General features: G+C 43.6%; 1 protein-coding gene across 6 annotated transcripts in view; it reads left to right on the plus strand.

Moving 5' to 3' along the window:
• TPST2 (tyrosylprotein sulfotransferase 2) overlaps positions 1 to 23,491 on the plus strand; it is a 72,807-nt gene that overhangs the window by 12,453 nt on the left and 36,863 nt on the right. For 2 of the 6 annotated variants that reach the window (XM_036741588.1, XM_036741589.1), the window contains exon 2: positions 10,815 to 10,926. The exons of the other annotated variants lie outside the window; for them this stretch is intronic. The gene's annotated coding sequence lies outside the window, so the exon portion shown is untranslated. The remainder of the gene's footprint in view (positions 1 to 10,814; positions 10,927 to 23,491) is intronic. 6 annotated transcript variants of the gene reach the window in all.

The following is a 23,491-nucleotide window of genomic DNA, read 5'->3' on the forward strand; positions in this document are numbered from 1 at the left end:
AGGCTTCTTGTGCCAGGGGCTGCATGCCCTGGCTGTTTACCTGGTGCTGCATTGCTGTTGCTCTGGGGCCCATAGGGGACCTTCATGTCTGGTGCTGCTCTGAGGGGATGTGGAGTGGAATGGGTGGTGTTGCTGGATGCCATAGAGGTCTGGCAGCTTACCTGGTGCTAAGCTGGAGTCCTAGTGATGGTATCTGCCATGTGCTGAGGCCGGTGGGATGCTTCTGCATTTCCCTAGGGCTACACTGAAGCATATGGTGGTTTGGCCACTGGAGATTGCCTGTTTGCCTGGGGCTATGCTGAAATAGGTGTTGGTTCTCAGAGCTGAAGTCTGCCTATTCCCTCAGCTATGCTGAGGCATGTAAGGGTCCTGGTGTTGACATTTGTCTGCTCCACTACACTGGGGCTTGGGATTTCCTGCTGGTTTTCTGAGGTGGCGCTTGCTGCTGGCTTGCTAGGCGTCTTCCTGCCCTGGACTGTACACCCCTTTTAACTGAGGGAGACAGACCTTTCCTGCTGATCTTCCAACTTTCTTGGGCTCAACGATTGTCTCACTCCATTTTTTGCTGGTTCTGTTGTACTAGGATTTGTCTTGGGGTGCTATTTTATGGTTGTTTGGAGGTGAATACAAGAGAGTTATAGGAATTTACTGCTTACTCTACCATCTTCTGGCAGTCTGATTTTTAAATGTATAAAGTAAAATATGTAGGGTTACAAAGGAAACCAATTGTTTTCAATGACAATTATCAGAATTTTAACAAAACAAGTTCCTGGGCCCTAGGCTTCATGCCTTAGATCTAGGCCACTTCCTCTTATTTTCTGGGTTGAGAACACAGAGGACCATAGGGCTCATTTGATTATTCCCCAAGTCACAGCATGCTAGGAGAAGGAAGAACAAGGATTAGAACCCAGGTTCCTCAAGTTCCAAGGAGGAGCTCTTTCTGCTTCAATATCCCTGCGGTCCCAGAGGGACACTGTATTTTTCCATTCAAGCAATAGTTAGGATCCATAGGGCAGCCGGATGGCATCATGGATAGAGCACCAAGCCTGAAGTCACAAAGAACTGAGTTCAAATCTGGCCTCAGACACTTACTAGCTGTGTGACCCTGGGCAAGTCACTTCACCCTGTTTGCCTCAGTTTACTCATCTATAAAATGACCTGGAGAAGGAAATGGCAAGATAAACCCCAAATTGGGGTCACGAAGAGTCAGATATGACCAAAATGACTGAACAATGACAAAAAGTTAGGATCCATAGTACCATCAGTTCTCTGTGTTTTTGCTATGTAATGGATTCACTGGGCATCTAGGGGCTACCTCAAGATCCTAACCCTCACATCTGAACTTTAACTTGGTTTTCTAAGCCCTGGAAACCATCCAGTTTACTAGAAAGAAAGAGAGACCAGGTGGTGTGGGTCTTCTCTTTGCTTTCCATCAGATGTATGGTAAATCTTGGGCAAGCAACTTCCTCTTTCTAGGCCTCAGTTTCCCTTTCTTTGAAATTAGGTGGGGAGAGTTGGAGACAGTAGACATAATGAATATGAAGGCCCCTTCTGGGTCTATCCAGCCTTGGGGACTGCCTGTGCTTCTTCATTATAGGTGGATAGAGGGCTGGTTCTTCTGTCGGTGGCACTATGATCCACCTTGGGGATGCAAAGAAAAAAGGAAAAGCAGTCCCTGCCTTCAGGGAGCTTTTATTCTTATAGTTGTGTGACCTTGGGCTTGTCATTGAACTTTAAAGTTCTGAGGGCAACTTTAAGACTAAGCTGTAGAGAATGTGCCTGACTTCTTCCTTCTTGGGAAGCTCCCTAATCAATAAATTCTCAGACATAGCCCAATCCTATCCTTGGCTCGCATTACCCTGGACAGCTACAATTTTATAGTTTGTTTTTTTTAAGCGAAAGTCCCTTCTTAGCCTTTGCCTTTCTAAGCTGTCACTGGTTATCTTAGTCTCCTCCTCTCCTAATTCCTTCCCCTCATCTCTTTCTCCTATGCTGTGGGTCAGTCCTCTAATCAATTGCAGCAGGTATCAGTGCCTACTGTGGCACAGAATCCTAGATCTAGACCTTAGAAGTCATCTAGTCCAAACCCCTAATTTTACAGAGGGGCAAACTGAGACCCTGATTTGCCTGGGGTCATATAGCAAGTGAGTCTCAGAGCGGAGGCAACCCAGGTTCTTTATGACTCCCAGCCCAACATTTTATTCCCTGCATCAAGCTGCGCCTCAAATGCCCAGCACTGTATCAGGCTCTGGAGATATAGCAACAGAAAGAAAAAAAGACCCTGACCTCAAAGAACTTGCTTTTTCCTGACAGCATTGATATGGTGGAGAGGAAATGTGAACAGAGAATTATATTCTTGATTATTTGGGGGTTGGGGATATAAGGGGATCAGGAAAGGCCTTATGGAGGCCTTATGGCATGGAGGCTAAGCCTTGAAGGGAGCTAGGGATTCTAAGATGCAGAGATGAGGAGGGAGAACATGAATACCAGGCATGGTAACTGTGCAAATGTATGGAGGTGGGAGATTGAATCTTGCGTGTGTGGATGAATAAATAGATAAGATGGCTTGGAAAATGGCATGTTGGCTCAGATGGCTCCTGGGAGCCCTTTCCACTTTAGATTGCTGATTCTATCATTTGACCTGTGTGAGTGTGGGTAACTTAGCTATGTCTTCAAGGATTCCTTTGTAAAGTGAAGGGCTTGGAATAGGTGGCTTGGATTAGGTTGCTTGGGGATCTCTTCCAGTAGATCTGTGCTCCTATGAGTCTATGTTCTCTAGGTTATTTGCTACAGCTTAGGGGATTTGTGGTCTGCATTAGAGTATCCCACCTCATTGGCTGCTTCTGGTCCAGGGCTCTGCATACAATAGGTGTTTAATAAATGTTCACCATGGTTGGAGTGAGCTGCATCATTTGGGATCTGAGCTAATGCATAGATGGTTCACTGGAGCCCAGGGGAGGGAGGGCCAGGACACTGTGTGCATTGGGGTCCTGGACTTTCAAACTGTTAGTTTCCTTATCCTCCCCCTTCCTCTCTCCTGCTGCCATGGTTGGAGAAGCCTCCCTCTATGCTGAGGCTGCTTTCTAGGGACCCTTGACTGCTCTCAGGGCAGTTGATTAAGGCAGAGGCCACTGGTTTCCTGCCTGACCCTGGGCCTACTGGTTCCTCATGTGGCAATGGAGTGATTCACCCAGAACCTTGTGCTTCCAGAGGTTCCCCCTTGGGGCCTGCCTGTTTCCAGGCCTGGAGCCCTCTTGATAAGCTCATGTGTTTTCTTCTTGAGCTATTCTCAGAGCTCTGTGGATACTACTGCTAAACTGCAGCCCACTAAGAGGCTGGCATCTTATGTGACCAGAGTTGGTGGGGTGGATGGCTAGAGAAGGCAGGCTGTGAGCCAGCCAGCCCTCTCTGCTGCTGCTGCCAAAGACATTTTGTCATAAGCCCAACAGTAATCGCAGGCAGCAGGGGGCCAGAGCGGGAATGGAGGAGCCTCTTGCAGCCAGCTTCCTCAATTAGTTGTTACTGGTGGTGACCTCCTGCCCTTACCTGCTGTGGAACACAGTGACCCCAGGGATCATGCCGGACTGGCAGCCTCTTACTTTCCTTTAGTTACAATGATTTCCTCACTCACCACCAAATAAGTATGCACGTACAGAGAACCCTAGGAGTCAGGAGATTTTAGTTCTCTTAACTTGTGATCTTATCTAGAACTGTGCGTTTTTGTTATGGGCCTTAGTGGTATGCTTAGTCTTGGTTATGGAAGGGAATTGGATTACATGATCTATACAGTCCCTCCAGTTCTGACATTCTCTGTTCTAAGGCCCCTTCCATAGCTGACATTCCTTGTTCTAAGGCCCCTCCTAGCCCTGACATCCCCTGTTCTCAGGCCCCTCCCAGCTCTGACATCCCCTGTTCTCAGGACCCTCCTAGCCCTGACATCCCCTGTTCTCAGGCCCCTCCCAGCTCTGACATTCCCTGTTCTAAGGCCCTCCCAGCCCTGATATTCCCTGTTCTAAGGCTCCTTCCATAGCTGACATCCCCTGTTCTCAGGCCCCTCCCAGCTCTGACATCCCCTGTTCTCAGGACCCTCCTAGCCCTGACATCCCCTGTTCTCAGGCCCCTCCCAGCTCTGACATTCCCTGTTCTAAGGCCCTCCCAGCCCTGATATTCCCTGTTCTAAGGCTCCTTCCATAGCTGACATTCCCTGTTCTAAGGGCCTTCCCAGCTCTGACATTTCCTGTTGTAAGGCCCTTCCCAGCTCTGATATCCTCTGTTCTAAGGGTACCTACCTCTCAACCTTTTTCAGTGTTCTAAGGGCCCTGGCATCTCTAACATTCTGGGATATATGTTCTAAGGCCTGTTCTCCCCTCCCTCTTATTCTCATATTCTGTGATTTCAAATTTTTTCTCATTGGTTTGCAAAATAAAGCCTTTCTGTTATTTAAATATACTTGCAGTTTAATTAAATATTTCTTGAGCACCTACTATGTCCAAGTCCCTTTGTCAGGCCCTGGAGAGACAACAGTTGCTAAAGCCAGAGGCCACTGGTTTCCTTCCTGCCTGAGCCCAGGCTTGCAGAAGGGAACATAGTAAGGAAGCTTTTTTTGCAAAACAAGTCCTGGATTTTTTATGCTCATTTCCCCAGTGCTGGCTGACCTGGAACGAAGCCTCTCCCAGTTCCCACTGGTGGGTTAGACCTTTCTTGAGAAGCTGCTGGTTGTTCAGGAAGGCCCAAGGCCATGTGTCCCAGAGGCACTGATGCCCTGGATTCCCAGCTGAGAAGCCAGCCGATCTCCTGGAGCCAAGCCTCCAGCGGAGAGAATGGCACTGACTACCAGTGAGCCAGCCGGTGCTGGGCATGGAGACCTTTCTGCCCAAGCAGGAGAAATGGAAAACTCTGGGGCCCTGGAGGTGGACGAGCTCAGTGAGCCGCCTAGAGAGGTGACTTTAGGCCAAGCATTGGACTGTCTTCTCCAAGGCTCGGTGTCCACACCTGCAAATATTGCCATAGGAATCCTGTAAGTGCCCACCTCACACACTATCGTGAGGACCAGATGAGACAGTATTGACAGCCTGGGTTTTTTAAATAAATTTTTATGGATGTCTTCTATTTTTATATCACCTGAATTTCCTCGGTATCTCCTCTTCGCCCTTCCCATAGCCTTGATAGCAGAACAGTGCTTTTTTTTTTATTTTCAATTTTTCACACATTTTTATTTAAAGTTTTGAGTTCCAAATTCTATCCCTCTCCACTCCCTGAGGCCATAAGCAACAGGTTAGAACTGTGCAATTATGGAAAACACTTCCATATTAGTCATTTTTCTCAAGAAGACTTGAATAAAAGGGAAAAAAGAAAGAAAAAATGAAAAATAGAATGCTTCAGTCTGTATTCAGTCAGTATCAATTCTTTCTCTAGAGTTGATAGCATGCTTCATCATGAGTCCTTTGGGATTGCCTTGGATCACTGTATTGCTGAGAAGAGCTAAGTCATTCACAGTTCTTCATCGAACAATATTACTGTGACTGTGTACGACATTCTCCTGGTTCAGAACAGTGTATTCTAAACAGTGTTTAAACCATTGAAACTATCACTCCTTCCTTCCCTCTTTTCCATCTTAAATGATGTAATATTTGTAAAGTGCTTAATTTAACATTCTCTGTTTTAAGGGCCCTCCCAGCTCTGACATTCCCTGTTCTCAGGCCCCTCCCAGCCCTGACATTCCCTGTCTCAAGGCCCCTCCCAGCTCTGACATTCCCTGTTCTAAGGCCCCTCCCAGTTCTGACATCCCCTGTTCTAAGGGCCATGTAAATTTTTTCTCAGACATAGGTGTTTAATAAATGCTTATTCCCTTTGCTTCCCCCTTCTCTCCCTCTTTTCCTGCTTTCTTTTCTCCTACCCTTCTTTTCTCCTTCCTACCATCCTTCTACTTCCAACTTCCCTGTCTCTCAGCCCCTTCCTCCACCCTTTCACTAAAGAGGGACACTTATATTGTAAGGCATTCTGAGGTAGCTAGATGGCACGTGGATAGAGCACTGGAATTAATGAGGTGCTCAGGCCCCAGCCCTAAGATCATGTCTCTGGAAGCCTCCCAATTTCTCAATAGGCCCCTGCCCTGTGAGAAAATTTTCTCTTGTGGCAGAACATATTCTCTTATCAGAACAGACACAGCTCAAGGATTTTTGTCCCTGGCTGGCCCAAGGATTCTATTGGTGCCAGATCCCCAAGGCCCATGCCTCTGATAACTCCCTCAATGTCTGGTATCAACAAAGATATCTCTGCACACTCTCTGCATTTTCCCATCCATAGCTCCCAAAGACACCTGGACCCCATGTGTTACCTAATTAACATCCTTAACATTCCTTTCCCTGCCCCCTTTCTCTATAAGCTTGAGATTCACCCCCATTAAGTTGCAAGTTCCCCAAAAGAACTTTGCACACTACTATTGGCATTACAATAAACTGCCACTTGACTGAAAGATGGCTAGAGTGTGTGAATTCATTCCAGGCAATTCTGCCTTGGCATTCTTGGAGTCCCAGCACCTCTAAACAGTATTAGCATCCCAACCTTCTTCAGAATCAGGAAGATTCCAGTCTCATACACTTACTAGCTGTGCGACCTTGGGCAAGTCAGTTAACCTCTGTTTGCCTCAGTTTCTACAACTGTAAAAGGTGCATAATAACATCATCTACCTCGTTGGGTTTCTGTAAAGATCAAATGAGATGTTTGTAAAAACTATTTAATACAGTGCTCGGCAATCTCTCCCTCCCCTTCTAATATCTCTAGGGATTTTTAACCTGGGATCCCAATCCTGTATCCCTACCCCCACCCCACCCCACCATAGATTGATTTCAGTCTGTCCAAGAATCACACCTTTATTTTCACTAACCTATAACTTAAATTTAACATTTCCTTCCATTTTGAGTTAAAAAAACAAATTATTATTTGGAGGAGCCCTTAGGCTTTACTAGGCTGACAGAGTTGTCTGGGAAACAAAAACCTTTACCATAATACAAGTTTTCCAGCCCACTTTTCTCACAACTTCCCTGTGAGCTGGTACCGCAGATCCTATTTTACATGTCTGGACACTGAGGCTCCGAGCAGTGAAGCTGTTTGCTGGGCATCCTTCAGCCTTTAAGTATCTGAGCAGGGATTCAAACTAAAGCCTTTCCTGACTCCAGATCTGAAGTTTCTTCTTCTAGGCTGCATTTCTTATGTCACTATGTGTAATAGTAGAAAGAGATGAATTTGGAGTCAGAACTGGGTCCAAATCTTGGCTCTTTGTGACTTTGGCCAAGTCACTGGACTTCTATGTTTTTATGGACCTCTATGCCTCAGTTTCTTCATACGTAAAGAGAGGGGGTTGGACTAGATGGCCTCTGAGAGTCACTTCTGGCTCTAAATCCATCATCTTATATGATTGGAGGTAGAAGACCTAGATTCGAATCCTGAGTTTTTCTGACTACTACTTTTTCCTTCTTTGTAAAATTAGATGGTTCTTATGTGCTCTCTAAGGCTGGTTGAGTAAAAAAAGCACTTATTAATGCCCACTGCAGGGCTGTCCAAAATGCCCTCATGCGGCCAGCGATTTATGCAGCTCACGTACAAGCATAGAAATTTACATAAATGCTTTAGTAAATGAAGCCGAGTTACCGCAAAGCCCTCACTAAAATGGCAAATCAAAATATATTGTCTATTGTTTCAATAAAAACCTAAGGTTGGACAGCCTTAGCCTACAGTATGCCAAGTACTCTGCTAGAAATACAATGACATAATATGAAACAGTCTGTAATCATAAGAAACATAGTCTGTTGCGGGGAGGTAGTAGACATACAGATAAGTAGATACAATATAATCTCAGTCAAGTGAGAGCACTAACAGTGGGGGATCAGGAAAGGCCTTTTGTAAGCTTGAAGGCAGTTTAGGGATTAGAGACAGAACTAAAGATTTCATGTGTACCAGAGATGAGGGAACACCTGGACAAAAGCTTGGAGGCTAGAAATGATGTCATGTAGGAGAAGCAGTTGACAGGCCACTTAGATGTATGGAAAACAGGCCAGTTAAATTGAAATGGTGATTATAAGAAGAGGAAAAGCCTGCAACAAGACTGGGAAGGTAGGTGGGAGCCAGATTCCAGAGGTCTTTCAGTGCCAAGCTAGGAGTTTTATATTTTATCCTAGAGGCAATAGTGAGCCCAAGAAGGATTGTTGAGTAGTTGACTGTCAGTCAGATCTGTGTTTTAGGAATGTCCATTTGGCAGCATTATGGGGCAGGGAAGGGTCAAGGATGACTCTTCAGACTGTTAACCTAGGTACCTCAAAGAAAGATGGTGGCCTCAACAGCAGTGTTTGGAGGGGCAAGAGAACTCTCAAGAAAAGGAGAAATAGAGACATTTCACCATCTGAGGATGTTCTAAGGCCCCTTCCAGATGTAACATGCCACTAGTCCTTGATCATCACTCTACTGAGTCTTGTCCTACTGGTTTTTCTCTCCAGTGTGATGCATTTTACCAAGAGATAAAGGCCTCCCTGTCCCTTCTGCTGCTGGGGTCAGGTGCTGAAGTGTGCTCAGTACCCAAAAGCATCTGACTGAATTTTAATTCCGAAAAACCCAGCTTGTGGATCTTGGCAGCAGCACAGATGTTATATCCTCAGCTAGAAATAACCCGGCATCAAAGCTGCTTTGGCACAGAATCAGAGATGGAGGCCTCATGCCCTTCTCGTGGATTTCCAAGGTGTTTCCTCACCCATCTCCCACTCAGCCAGCACAGGAGTGTCCACAGGGGTTTGGGGATGGAAGCCCCTTTGGCTCTTGACAGATAGCATCTTTCATTCCTGTTGGGGTGGGAGGTGTGGTTGTATGGGAGTCCTGGATCATTGGAGCTAAATCCAGAACTTTGAGATCATCTGATCTAATCCCCATTTTTTTCCAGATGAGGAAACTGAGATCCAGGGGAAATTAAGTAAATTACCCAAGGTCACACAGGTAGTCTCCTTCATTTCAAATAAGAGGAGCCCCAGATGCTAGGCTTGGTTATTTGGCTGTCTTTGATCCTTATACTGGCAGGGGTGGGGGTGGTGATTATGGGGGGAGATTACCCTAGTCAAAGATTCCCAGTCTGCCATTAATTGGAGAGGTTGGGATATAGTAGTATGGCAGAGTAAAAAGAGCCCTGGACTGAGATCCAGAACAGGCTTTGAGCCGCTCACTTGCTGAGATGTGTCCTTGGATGACCCTGTGATATCCCAATCCTGTGTTTTTCTTCATGTATGACACACTTCATCTTCCTCCTCTGTGTCTTTGTACGTGCCTGGAATGCACTTCCTCCTCAACTCTTAATCTTGGAAGGATAATACCAGTAATAGTGTCGATCGTGATAATAGCTAATGTACAAATAGTGCCCCCTATGTGCCAGACACTGTGCTAAGCACTTTACAACTATTATCTCATTTAATCCTCCCAACAACCCTGGAAGTTTAGGTGCTATTATTTATCTCCTTTTTACAGATGAGGAAACTGAGGCAAACAGGTTAAGTGACTTGCCCAGGGTCACATAGCTATTAAGTGTCTGAAGCTGCATTTGAACTCAGGTCTTCTGGACTTCAAGCCCTGTGCTTTATCTATATAGTCATATAAGTGCCAAATTAGAATCCCTACTTTCCTTTAAAGTTCAGCTCAGGTGCTACCTTTTCCATGAGACCTTTCCTGATTCCTGCTGCCTCCCCTCCTCCCCCCAGCCCTCTCCTGCTATTAATGCCTCCAACTCTACCACATATCACTTTGTATCTATTTTCTATTTACAAAAATGTGTGTGTTACCTTCCTCTGATAGAATATAAACTTCTTGAGGGCAGGGACTAGTTCACTTTTGTCTGTATCCTCGGTGCATAGCACAACAATAGGCACCCTGCAGGCACTTTAAAATTACATATGGATTGATTGTAGTAATTGACCCAAAGTCAATTTCTCTAACAATTACACGTTTACAAAACACATCTCTCAGAACCATCCGGTATGATAGATAATAAAAGTAGTTTATTTCCATTTTATGAATGAGGAAACTGGTGCTTAGGGAATATGGGAAGCCTTTCCTGATCCCCCCTAATTCTAGATCCTTCTTGCTGTTGACTATTTTCAATATATTCTGTCTATAGCTTCTTTGTACATAGTTTTCTGCATGTTGGCTCCAGTAGACTGAGTTCCCTAAGGGCAGGGACTGCCCTTTGCCTTCCTTTGTGTTAGCATTTAGCCTAATGCCTGGCACATCGTGGGCACTTAATAAAAATTTATTGACTTCCTTAAATGACTTGTAGCCATGATTTGATGGAGGAATTGGAATGAGCTATCTGGTTTGGTGGTTGTTCTTTTGTTCAGTCGTGTCCAACTCTTTGTGACCCCATGGGGTTTTCTTGGCAAAGACACTGGAGTGGTTTGACATTTCCTTCTCCAGCTCATTTTATAGATGAAGAAATTGAGGCAAACAGGGTTAAATGACTTGCCCCAGGTCACACAGCTAATAAGTGTCTGAGGTCAGATTGTAACTCAGATCTTCCTGACTCCAGTCCCAGCACTCTATCCACTGTGCCAGCCAACTCCCTTACATCTGGTTTTACCTGCCACTATATCACAGACTCCTTGAGGGTAGTGGTTGTGTCTGATATTTCCTTATTTACCCCAGAGTCTTTCTTGGTTGGAACCCTAATTTTGCAAATCTTTTAAAACCATAGAATGCCAGAGCTGGACATGATGCTGAATAGTAAAGCCAAGAAAGACTGGAGAATGTAGAAAATAAAATGCTTGTGCTTTGTGGAATTTTAGAGATGTACTGGATGGAGTGTTGACCTGGAGTCTGGCACAGAACTGGGATTCCCATACTGACACAGACATTTCCTGGCTGGGTGACTACGGGCAAAATCCTTCACTTCTCTAGGTAAAGTTTCCTTCTCTTTATAAAATGAACAGGTGGGACCACATAGCCTCCCAGGGTTCATCTAGGTCCAGATCCCTGATTGATGGCTTCTTTGTGCAGATAGAAATGGAAGCACAGTGAGGATTTACCTATTAGGGCAGAGCTGAGCCAGAGCCTGCTTCCCAGCTCTTCCCAGTCTCTCTCATATCTCCATCCCTCACTCTGGACTGCATCTATGTTCCAACACATTCACAAGTATATTCTTTGGTTGACTGAAAGAAGCCCACAGGCTCACCACCAAATGCTTCCTTTATTGCTGTTTAAAGGAGCTCCCCCTCCTTTCCACTTTAGTCTGGCTAGAGGGCAGAAACAACCCCTAGCTGGATTCCTTGCCTAGAGCCTAGGATTCAGCTTTTGTTGGACTCATTCGGGCTTTTTCCCCTCTCAGTAGAGAGGGATGCTTTTACCAGGGTTGGGAAATTCCTCCTCTCAGCCCAAAGGTATTCTAGGCTGAGGATAAGGAGGTAGTCAGTTGAGGCTGCTTCTTGGGAAGAGCTGTGCATGGGGTAGAGAATGGGGATTAATGTTGCCCAGTAAATGGATTATCTGGATTTTCTTTTTTTACCATGGAGTAGGAGCTACTAAATTGTATTTTATTTCCTTTAGAGAAATCTCAACTCTCCCTCTATTCTTTCCAGAAATGACTTGAATCTCCTTGGAGAATCTGAGAGGATCCAAGGAACTTGTTTTAAACTAGAATACTAATAGCTAGAAGAGAACTTAAAGCAGAGAACATTGGAAGACATGTTAGAACATTGAATGTTAAAAATGGAAATGACCTTAAAATATTAAAACATAAGATGTTAGAGCTAGGAAGGACTTTAGAACATAGAATATTCAGCTTGAAAACCTTAGAACATGGAATGTTGGCACTAGAAAGGGTCTTAGCATTCTGCAGTATTAGAACCTAGAACATCAGGACACAGAATGCAAGCTCTAGAAGAGGTCTTCGAAATGTACAGTGTTAAACTCTAGAATATTAGAATGCAGTGTTAGTGCTGGACAGTGCCTGAGAATTATACGGTGTTAGAACATAAAACATTAAAACATGGAACATTAGCCCTAGAAGGGTCCTTAGAATTGTATACCATTTAAACCTAGAACAGTAGAACTCAGACTGTTAGAGTTAGGAGGAACCTTAGACTCCACCATGTTAGAACATAAAATGTCACTGCCGGAAGAGCCCTTCAAATTAATCCAACAATTAAGAAGCATAATAAGGGCCAACTTTGTGTCAGATTCTGGGGATCCAGAACATATATTCTCTCAATGTATTCTCTCAAGGGAGACAAGTCCATAAATAAGTATTTATAGACAAAATATAAAAAAATAATAAATATATAATAATAAATATAAATAAAGTGCCTTGGGAGAGAGGGCAGTAGCAGTTGAGAAGAGATCAGGAAAGGCTTCATGTAGGGGTGATGCCTGAACTGCATCCTGAAGGAAGAGAAAAATGTTAGAAGGCAGGGGTGAGGAGGGAGTGCTTTCCAGGCATGCAGGACAATCCATAGATGCAAAGCTCTGGAGGTGGGAGGTGAAGGATAGAGAGGACAGTTTGGCTGGGTGTGGAGAGTAAGGCAGGGTCTGGAAAGAGAGGTTGGGACCTCATTGGACAGAGATTTAAAAGCCAAAGCATTGGATATCGTCATATAAAAGACCTAAGATATAGATATAGCTACATGTGTGTATGTATATGTATGTATATGTATATGTGTGTGTGTGTGTGTATAGGTATATATATGTATAGTGTGTTTGTAGACATTATACACATACACGTGTTAAGGGGTCCCCTGAACTTGTCTTTTTGAGTTGCCATATTTTCTAGAGACGCTAGGCCCAGAGTATGTGTGTGTGTGTGTGTGTGTGTGTGTGTGTCTGTGTGTTTATATATATGTATATATGTACATGTATGTGGATATATTGTATGTATATATGAGTGTGTGTATATGTGCATGTGTGTGTTTATATATGTATATATGTACATGTATGTGGATATATTGTATGTATATATGAGTGTGTGTGTATATATATGTGCGTATGTGTGTATCTGTGTGCATGTGCATGTGTGTGTGTGCGTCTATCGCATATAAGGACCCAGGTAGTCTGAGACAACCCTTTCGTTTTTCAGATGAGTAAGCAGCAAGCTGGACCTCGGTCTCTGCCCTCGCAGACAGTGTTCTTTTCAGGGGATAATGCTGCTTTGTAGCCTGTCGACCTACTTGGCATCATGGAGCAAAAGCTCCCATTGTAAACACTGCCCACCCCAGCTATCCCAGCACTGAGGAAAACCTTAGATTAAGGATGACCTCCTCTGATCTTCTGGTCCCGTAAGAACCAAAGTGTCTCTGGAAGTTTTCCAAACAGATAACTGATGGACAAATGAACTGCTGGTCCTACTTTACAAGGAGGGGAAGTTTTTCTGACTCTAAGAGGTGGTGCCTGTGCCAGGCACTATACCCAGGGCTTTACAAATATTAGCTCGTTTGATTCTCATGACAAACTTGGGAGGTAGGTGCTATTAATATCCTCATTTTACAGATGAGGAAACTGAGGCAAACAGGTAAAGTGACTTGTCCAGGGCTCCACAGTTAGGAAGTATCAGAGGCAAGATTTGAACTCAGGTTTTCCTGACTCCAGGTCTAACACTCTATCCATTGCACCACCTGGCTGGATTAAGAGCAGAAGACCTGGGATCAAATCCCATCTCTTCTACCACCTCACAGTGTGTCCTTTTCAAAGCCACTTGTCCCCTCTCGACCTCAGTTTCCTCCTCTGTAAAACAAAAGGGTTGTTTTTGATAACTTTTAAAAATATGAACGTTTTTGATTTTTTATTTTAGACATTGCCTGAATTTCCTGCTGTATCCCTTTTCCTCCTCCTCCCAGTAGCAAAGGACTTTTTTTTTTAAGAATAAGAGGACAAAGAGGAAAAAATTCAGCAAACCAGTCAATCCATGGAAAAAATCCCCCACCAATGCAAAGATCAGGGAGAGGTATCTTCTCATGGCTCTTCTTTGGGGCCAACCTTGTTCTTTATAGATTTGCGACATTCAATTATGATTGTTTCATGATAGTTGCTCTTTCCATTTCCTTGGTAGTCATTTTATGTATTGCTTTCTTGGCTTTGCTAGCTTCACTCAGCATCAGTTCATGTAAGTCTTCCCATGCTTCTTTATTCATCATGTTTTGATTCTTATGGCATAGTCATATTCCATTATATTCATGCACAATTGGTTTAGCCATCCCTAATCCACTTTGTTTCCAGTTCATTGCCACCACAAAAGTTCTAGATAATTTCTAGGATCCTTCCCAGCTCTGACATTCCATGTTCTAGGTTCCCTTCCAGCTCTGACATTCTCCATTCTAAATTCCCTCCCATCTCTGACATTCTAAGCTCCTCTCCCAGCTCTGATATTTTCTGTTCTCTTGTCTTTCTATCAACTTTGGTGTTCTACATTCTTAGTGCCCCTCTTAGGTTCTGCTATGACCATGGTGCAAAGTTATCCCCCTTCTTTGCCTCTACTTCTTCCACTTGTATTTTCTCATTATTCCAGGATGAGGAATCTTTTAGGATAGTAGAACCTAATCCTTCATCTTCAAAGATCAGCTATTCATTCAACAAACATTTTAAAATTATCTACTGGTGTGGTGTGCTGCGGTGTGGTGTGCTGTGGTGGGGGACTGTAGTTGAGATCAGACCCACGTCCTTGGTGTCATGGAGGTATGAAGGAATGCCTAGAGTTTTACTGAGCTCTGTCTCATAGTGACGCTTTTTTAATCTCCTTCCCCACCTCTGATAGTGACTTTATGATCATAGGATTTGGGAGATGGAAGGGAGCTGAAAGATCATTTAAGGCAAATGTTCTTAACCTGAGATCCATGGATAGATTTCCAAGGGGGGCGGGGTGGTCCATGAACTGTGATTAGGAAAATTTACACTGAAGCTTCATTTCAGTATCATCAGTTTCCTTAGTTACTGTTTATATTTATTTTATGCATTTACAAGCATGATTCTGAGCCGGGGTCCATGAGCCTCACCAGACTGACTGACCAAATGTCCATGACTCAGAAAAGGTGAAGAGCCCCTAAATTAACATTTGAGTCAATTGTTACACATTGCAAATGGAAAATTGTGAAGGTGAGTGAAGAATGTCAGCAAAAAATTGTACACCGGTCGAAAGACGATGCAGTGGTTACTTAGTGAGAGTAAGCGGTAACTGACAAATAGCCTACAAGCTGCTTTGATGTCTTCTTGATGTCGACAGAGAATAAGGAAGACCTCTAAGGAGTCATAGGATCATAGGTTTAGAGCTGGTCTGGACCTGAAATTTTATAGATGAGGAAACTAAGGTCAGATATCTCTAATTTATTCTGACTATAGTTTTCCTTGTACATAGTTGTTTGCATGTTGTGTCCCCTATTAGACTGTGAGCTCCTTAAGGGCAGAGAAAGCCTTTTGCCTTTCTTTGTATCACCAGCACTTAGCACAGAGGCTAGCACACAGTAGATGTTTAATAAACATTTATTCAAGGACTGATAGAGGGGAAATGGTTTGCCTGTTGCCCAGATTCACAATGTAATCAGTGGTGGGATTTGAACCCAAGTCTTCCTGACTTCAAGTGTAGCACTGCATCCACTAACCTGGATGGGCCGCCTGTGGTGAATATATGGAGGATATATGCCCAGGTGAATATATGCAGGTGAATATATGCCGGAGTCCCATAGAATGAGTAGGCCTGGATAAGCTGCAGGATACATCATTGGACGAATGCCCATATTGGTGAGATCACAGTGACATTGGAATGTGTGAATATGATTTCTCAGGTGCCTTCCAATTCTAAGATCCTATGACGTTCTAAGTTGCTTTGGCTGGCATCTCTGGAGTGTCTGGCATAGATTCTGATTGTTTTTGTCTTTGGAGAATTGGGTGGAAAGAGTACAAGCTGTAGGCTCATAGATCTAGAGCTAAGAAACACCTGGGCAGTCTTCTAGACTAACCCCCTCATTTTACAGAGGGGGTAAACTGAGGCTTAGGAGATTTAGATCAAGTCAACAAGCATTTATTAAGTGCCTGCTGTGTGCTAAGCTCTGGATTTTCTTCATCTGGATTTGAGCCCCGCACACTGACTAGATCTGTAACCTCAAAGAAATTGCCCTCTCTATATTGCAGTTTCCCTGTCTGTGAAATGAGGGGACTAGGCTGGATAAGCTTCCCCACTTTTGAGTTCTGGGTACAGCGCAGGATGGTCTGGAGCCCATGTTGGCTGGACGGCTAGTTAATAATCTCCAGCCCTAATGGCAGACCGGACATAGGTGGGAAGGTAGAAACTGTACTTTTGTGGTTGTTTCTTGGTAGGGTTGAGGAATAGTGCATGACCCCTTGATAGTTGTTGTCTCTGTAGGGAGGCTGACTGAGGAGCCTCTGTGACAGTCACAGCCCTGGATCCCTGGTGTCTCTTGGACTGCTTTGTGTTCTGTGGGTGAGTCACTGCCTGCTGTGGGCCTTCATTTCCTTTGTCCGACTAGATGATCTTTAAGGTCCCTTCCAACTTAGACATTGCGTCTCCTAAAATCCCTTCCCATTCTACTCTTCTGTATCTAAATATTCTTGGAATCTTCTAAGCCCCCTTTGGACTTCAACATTCTGTGATCTACATTCTAGCACCCTAAGATCCCTTCTAGTGTGTTGAACATTCCCAGGTTCTTCTAGCTCTGGCATGCTATGTTTGGACATTCTTTATTTGAAGGTCTTTTTTAGATTTCAGTTCTAGGTTCTGAGGTCTCCTCAAACTTGAGCATTCAGTACTGGATATTCAAAGGTCCCTTCTAGGCATTCTCTGATCTGTTTTCCAGGGTCCACTATATCTCTGATATTTTAGATTCAAACATTCTATGCTCTAAATCCTCTTCTAGATTGAACATTCTAAGTTCTGTGTTCTAAAGCCCCTTCAAACTCTGACATCACCTGTTCCTCTACCAATTCTGACATTCTCCATTCTAAGACCCTTTCCAGCTCTGCCATTCCCTGTTCTAAGGCCCTTTCCAACTCTAATGTTCCGTAATTCTAAATCTAAATTCAAACCATTTCTTTTCCTCATTACTGTATTTGCTGCATTCTTTCTGATTGGTTCCTCTTATTGTAGCTAAAACAGGATCCTATCAATGAGAAAAGCAGGAGCCCCTTGATCACAAATAGTGATGCAAATAAGTGGAGAAAGTAATAGCTATAAAATAAATCTACAAAATCATCATGAAACTATAAGTTACACAATAGCCTGCCTCCTCCTCCTTCTGAAGGTTCCTGTTACTTTACAAAGAGAAGTAAGGTTGGACTGGTTGTTTGATAAGAGGAAGGGGGGTAGGGAGGAAGGAAGAAGGGGTGAGGAATGGGGGGGGGGGGGAGAGAGACAGAGACAGAGAGACAGAGAATAGATTTGTCCAGTGATCACTGTACCTACAACTTCAGCAAAACCTTAGTGATTATTCAGGCTGTGGGATTGTTCTTCCACCCACAGATAATTTGTCATCTAATAGCAAAGGGAGAAATCTGAAGTATTAGAGGAGAAAGGAGAAATGGTCCCATAATGTCATAGAATGTTGGAGCTGTGAAGAACCTTGGCTTGGAGGGGCCTTTGAACAGGGAATGTCAGTGCCGAGAGTGTTTTGGGAACACAGAATGTTCTAGAAGAAAATCAAATAGCCCAACTTCCTAATTTTACATTTGGGAAAACAGACTTGCAGAAGAGGCATGCCTTCTCCATAGTCAAACATTGCTAGTTAGTGGCAGAGCTAGGATTAAGGCCCTTCCTGATTTTCAGGGGGATGCTCATCCCTCATACTATTCCACATCATTCCTAAAATTTGTCAGCTTGGCTAAAACACCTCATCCTTTGTTTATGACACCAACAGGGACACAGCCTTTGGGGTTTTTAGAGAACAGCGCATTTCCTTAATTTCTTTAAACACTATGACACTAAGTGACCAGACAGACTTCACGTGGGGCAGGAGATTGCCTGGGGGAGAGCAGCCCAGTGGTAAAGGGAGTAGGCTTTGGAGGTGGCAGTGGTTTGGAATCTGAAGAGCTAGGTTTGGGTAGCCTTTCAATAATCAATCAACAAAAATTAAGCACCTACTGTATGCTAGGCACTGTGCTAAGCATTCTCAACAATTCATCAGCCACTTATTTCATATCTTCTAAACGCAGAGCTAAAGGTACCTTGACATGCTAGTTAGAGATCTGGCTGTGAACTCATGAAAACCTGGGTTCAAACCCTGCCTGTGACACGGCCTGGCTGTATGACCCTAGGCAAGTCAATTCATCTTAGTGCTCTAGACAACTCTCCAAGACTCCCTAAGTTGCAGAGAAGCTGGAGATCTGCATTGGTGAAAGGAATTTCCTTAGCAAGAGCTCTCCATGTCGCAGAAATCACAAGTCTAGATGCGCCTGTACTGAGTACTATACTAGTACTTTGGGGAAATAGAAAGATTCTTGGCTTCTCCAGCTTTCGGTCTAACCAAACACCTCTATAATTGCCCCTCTCTCTCTCTGAGGGATGATTAATCCCAGTCTTACTTTTTCTGTATATCTATCTATTGTTTCCATACTGTGTTCTTCATGTCTTTCCTGGGCTGTGGGACCCAGAGCCATATCTGGACATGTTTAGTCCTGACTAGGTCTGAAAATGACTTTGGATCTCAAGGCTCCTACCCTGCCATGATCCCAAGATCATGCAAGGGGGGATTTGCATGGTGACATGGAAAGACTGTCAGACTTGGAGTTAGTAGAGCCCTGCGTTCAAATCCTGCTTGTGATGCCTCCTGGCTGTGTGACCCTTAGACAAAATGATCTATCTCTAAAACACCTCACTATTCTCAGCTCTGAGATTCTGTGATTCTGTGCTTCTGAGGGGGGGTGAGGACCTGTTGGGAGTCAGGTATGCCCCCCCACTCAGTTTCCTTCTCCCCTTTTCAAGAAAGAAGAATCCTAGTATTTACCTCTCTTACAGAGATATTATGGGAAAAGTATTCTGTAAACAGTGAAGTATCTCTTTAAACTTCATGTTCCTCTCCTATAAAAGGGGATAACAGTATCTGTCAAACCTAGAGGGTTAGAACTTGAAAGTAGAGATTGTTTCCCTAGCACAGTGCCTGTCACATACATAGTTGGTACTTAATAAATACTTGATTGAATGATGGTATACAGTACCTTTTCAGACTTAAAGCTGTACATCTATGCCAGCCTTTGTCATTTAGCTTGTCATATTGGTCACTCTGGGGAGGAGAGTACAGCTAATATAACTTGGCTGCCCGTCATAAGCAATGGAACACTTCAGGACATAGCAGATAGGGGGTTGGCTTTGGAGTCAGGGAGACCCGAGTTCAAACTCTGATATTTCTTAGCTCTGTGACCTTGGCAAATTACCCTCATCCTAACCTTAACCATAACTTTAACCCTAAATTTGTTGCTAGCACTTTCTGAGTCTCAGTTTCTTGATCTGTAAAATGAAGGAATTGGATTAGGCCAGTGGGGTCAAATTGAAATAGAAGTGGGGCCCACTGATTGATACATAAAGATCCTTATGGCTGGCATATTGGCTTAATTCTAAAATGTAATGTCATCCATATTTTTGTTTATTTTGTTAAGTGTTTCCCGGTTGTATTTTATAGTAATTTGGACAAGACTCTATCCATTCTGCCCATGGTCCCCATGTTGGACACACACCTCTGAACCAGGTGATCTCTCAGGTCAATCCAGTGAGCATGTATAACATCTCCAGTGTAGAGTAGAATGAACTAAGCCTACAAGGGTTCAAAGTACGGTGTAAGGCCAGGGAATCATTTCTGAGCTCCAAGGGACACTGACTCCCCAAGCTTCTGTCTTCCTCATGTGTCTCATGAGTATGAGAGCTCAACATCCAATGTGATACCAAGCACTTCTTTGTTTGTTATCTCACTGAATGGGATAATTAATTAGGTTGTGAGTGGAAGGGACCTCTGAGTCTATCTAGTCTAACTCCTTCTTTTTTATCAAGGAGACTCTTGAAGTCCAGGAAGGGGAAGGGATTTTCTCAAGATCACACAGCAAATAAATGCCAGAGCTGGGATTTGAACTTCCAAATCTAGCGCTCTTTCCATGAATGCTGAGGTGCCATCCACAGCCGTCCTGTGAGACCACTCTGCAGGAATTATTGTCCCCACTTTACAGATGAGAAATCAGACCTTAAGGAGGTGAAACGACTTTTCTTACACTCATTTTATAGATGTTAATAACAATACACAGTTTAGTGATACTTTAATAATAAAGTAATAATAATAATATTTTAATTAATTAATATATTAATAATAAAGTACTCAAAGCTTTGAGGTAGACAGTACAACCAAGAACCCCAGACTTGGGACTTCAGTGGCCATCTGGTCCAACTCATACTCTACTAACAGTGGTCATCCAGCCTGTGTCTGAAGACCTCCAGGTGGGTGGAACTCACTGTCTCCTGTGATAACTCATTCCATTGTTGGGTGTAATTATTTGGGAATTCATTTATAGCCTTTTTTGTTTTCTTTTTCTGAGATTAGGTCATTTAAGTCATCCGTTTCTTGTCTCTTAGCCTGGTCACGGTGATATTTTGGTTGACATCCATCCATTTCAATTACCGTGTCAGTTTTGTTGATTTAATTGGTCAGTTTTGCCAGGTGTAGTTGTTTGGAAACAATTCTTTATGGTAAGCCTAAATCTGCCTCTGTGAACCCCCCTTCTCCCCCCTCCACCCCCCACTGCTCTTGGTTCTGCCTTTTTCAACCAAGCAGAACAAAGCAAACCCTTGTTCCAGGTGACTGACCTTCAGGTACTTATAAACAATTAACGAGCTCTGGAAGTGGTTGAGTTCTGCTTCACTGGAGTCCAAGAAGAGTCTGGATGAACACTTGTTGGGGATAATAGGATCATAAGTCTTGAGCTGGAAGGGACCTCAGAGGCCATGAGTATCCACCCCCTCTATTTTACAGATGGGGAAACTGAGATCCAGGGAGGTATAATGACTTAGCTAGGTGGAGCATTGGATAGAGTGCAGGATTCAGAAGTAAAGACCCAAGTTTCAATCCTTCCTCAGATACTTACTAGCTTTGTAACCTTGGGCCAGTCATTTAATTTCTCTCAGCCTCAGTTTCCTCATCTGTGAAAGGACGATAACGGTGGCATGTACTTCACTGGGTTGTTGCGACAATCAAATGAGTTAACATATGTAAAGTGCTTTTGTAAACCTCACAGCACAAGATAAATTCTAGCCATCGTCATGGCCATTATCATCATTGTTATTATCATAGATTTAGAGGTGAGAGGAACCATATAGACCAGGGCTTCTAAACTCAAGCTCTGTAAACTTTCAAAAATATATATATTTACATTATATGTATGTATGTAGATGTATATACATATATACACATATATGTATCTATGTGTGTGTGTATTGATAAGTATATTTAAATGTTATTGGTTTCCTTTATAATCTTATGTATTTTATTTTATGAAGTTCTATGCTGGGAGGCTTTGCCAGATTGCCAAAGGGCTCCATGGCATGGAAAGGGTTAAGAGCCTCTGCTCCAGCCCAGTCTCTTCATTTTACAGAAGAGGCAATCAGGGCCCAGGAGATTAGGTGATTTACCCAGGAGCACTCAGGTTAGTTGAGATGATGGAGAGCCTAGGATCCTGGTTCTGGGCAGGCCCTCATATACCTTCTAGTGACTAGGTTCTAGTCCAACCTTCTCCTGAATTGTACTAGATCACATGGGTAGTAAGCATCAGGAGCAAGATTTTAATTTGGACCCTCTAACTCCAAAGTCCTTTCTCTTCCTGCTGTACATCTTATAGAGAGAATTCATTATATCTGGGTTGGACCAGATAACGTCTGAGATCCCTTCTAACCCTGATTTTCCACCCCACTCCCACCAATCTTCTCTTCTCCTAGGTAAGCATCCTTCACACAACTGCCCAAGGGAATTTCCTACTAGACCCCTTTGACCATGTCACTTCTGTGTTAAAAACCCTTATTTCATAGGGGAAAGTATGGAGGCTCAGATCTCTGTGACTCTCCCCAGGCTGTACCACTATTAATTGGAGCAGCCAAGACCTGCCCCCGGGTCACTTGTGTTGAGTCTATTCTCTTTCTCCTACCCTAGGATTGCCTTTTGTAATCCTGTTCTACTTGGCCCCATGGCATGGTGAGGATTGGGTAAGACAATGGATGGGAAGATGCCAGGAACAGGCAGTACAGAAGAAATATAAGAGGTTATTATTTGTGAAGGGTCTTGGAGCCCAAGAGTGTTCCAGGCTGCCCAGCAGGGACTACTTCCACAACAAATAGCCTGGATTCTGTAAACAGCTGCTCTGATTACACCATTATGTTCACTCCATTACACAGGGCCCAGGGAACTTGCTGCTGCAAAGGAGGACCAGCTTTCAGAGACTAGAGAATTCACAAGTCTGAGTCCCCCGGAAGCAACCAAGCTAATACCTCCCGAGTCACCACAGTGGTCCTTATTCCTTTTATTTGCCTGGGCTCTAGAATCATAAACTTGGAGGTGGTAAGGGACCTTGGGGAATCAACCAATCCTACCCTCCCATTTGATTTTTCAAATGTTTATTCATCCCTTTTGTAGTGACGTCACCTTTATTTCTGGAATTATCTTTCCCTTTTCCCTACTCAATGAGCTAATCCCGTATTTTATGATACAGAATGAAGAAAGAAGAAAGAAGTAGGGTGGGGATGGGGAGGGTGCAGGTCAGCAGAGCTGAGCAATACATCAGCCTGGTCTGAGAGTACCCAAGAATGATGTTCTGTACCCAGAATCTCCCTTCTCTGTGTGGAAGGGAGCCAGACACACATTCGCATTTCTTCTCCAGAGCCAAGCTTGGTAATTATACGTATGTGGTCAGTCAGTCAACTAGCATTTATTAATTGCCTGCTGTATGTCAGTCACTGTGCTAAGCACTGGGGACAAGGGGAAAGCAAAGACACTTCTTGTCCTCCGGGAGTTCATAGTCTAATGGTGGAGAGGTAACATACAAATAGCTATGTATATGTAATGTGCATGTGTGTGTGTGCAGAGAGAGAGAAAGAGAGAAGTCAGTATTATAGGAGATAGATAGATAGATGGATAGATAGATAGATAGATAGATAGATAGATAGATAGATAGATGGATGGATGGATGAATGGACAGATAGACTAGGAAGATAGATAGATAGATAGATAGATAGATAGATAGATAGATAGATAGATAGATAGACAGATAGATAGACAGATAGATAGACAGACAGATAGATCAAGTAGGTAGGTAGATACACACAGTGTAAATTGGAACTAATGTCAGAGGGAAGGCGCAGTGTCCAGTTTAGTTTTGTGAATCTTCCTATCTATATTGTTCTAGAGATTGTATATGCTTTTCCTGCTCCTGCTTCCTTCATCCTTCATCTTATCATGTATCTCCAATTCCTTCATGTTTCTCTTTTTTTAAAGCTCTGCACAATTCC

Source organism: Trichosurus vulpecula, chromosome 1 (genome assembly GCF_011100635.1).
Source record: "Trichosurus vulpecula isolate mTriVul1 chromosome 1, mTriVul1.pri, whole genome shotgun sequence".
Taxonomy (NCBI): Eukaryota; Metazoa; Chordata; class Mammalia; order Diprotodontia; family Phalangeridae; genus Trichosurus; species Trichosurus vulpecula.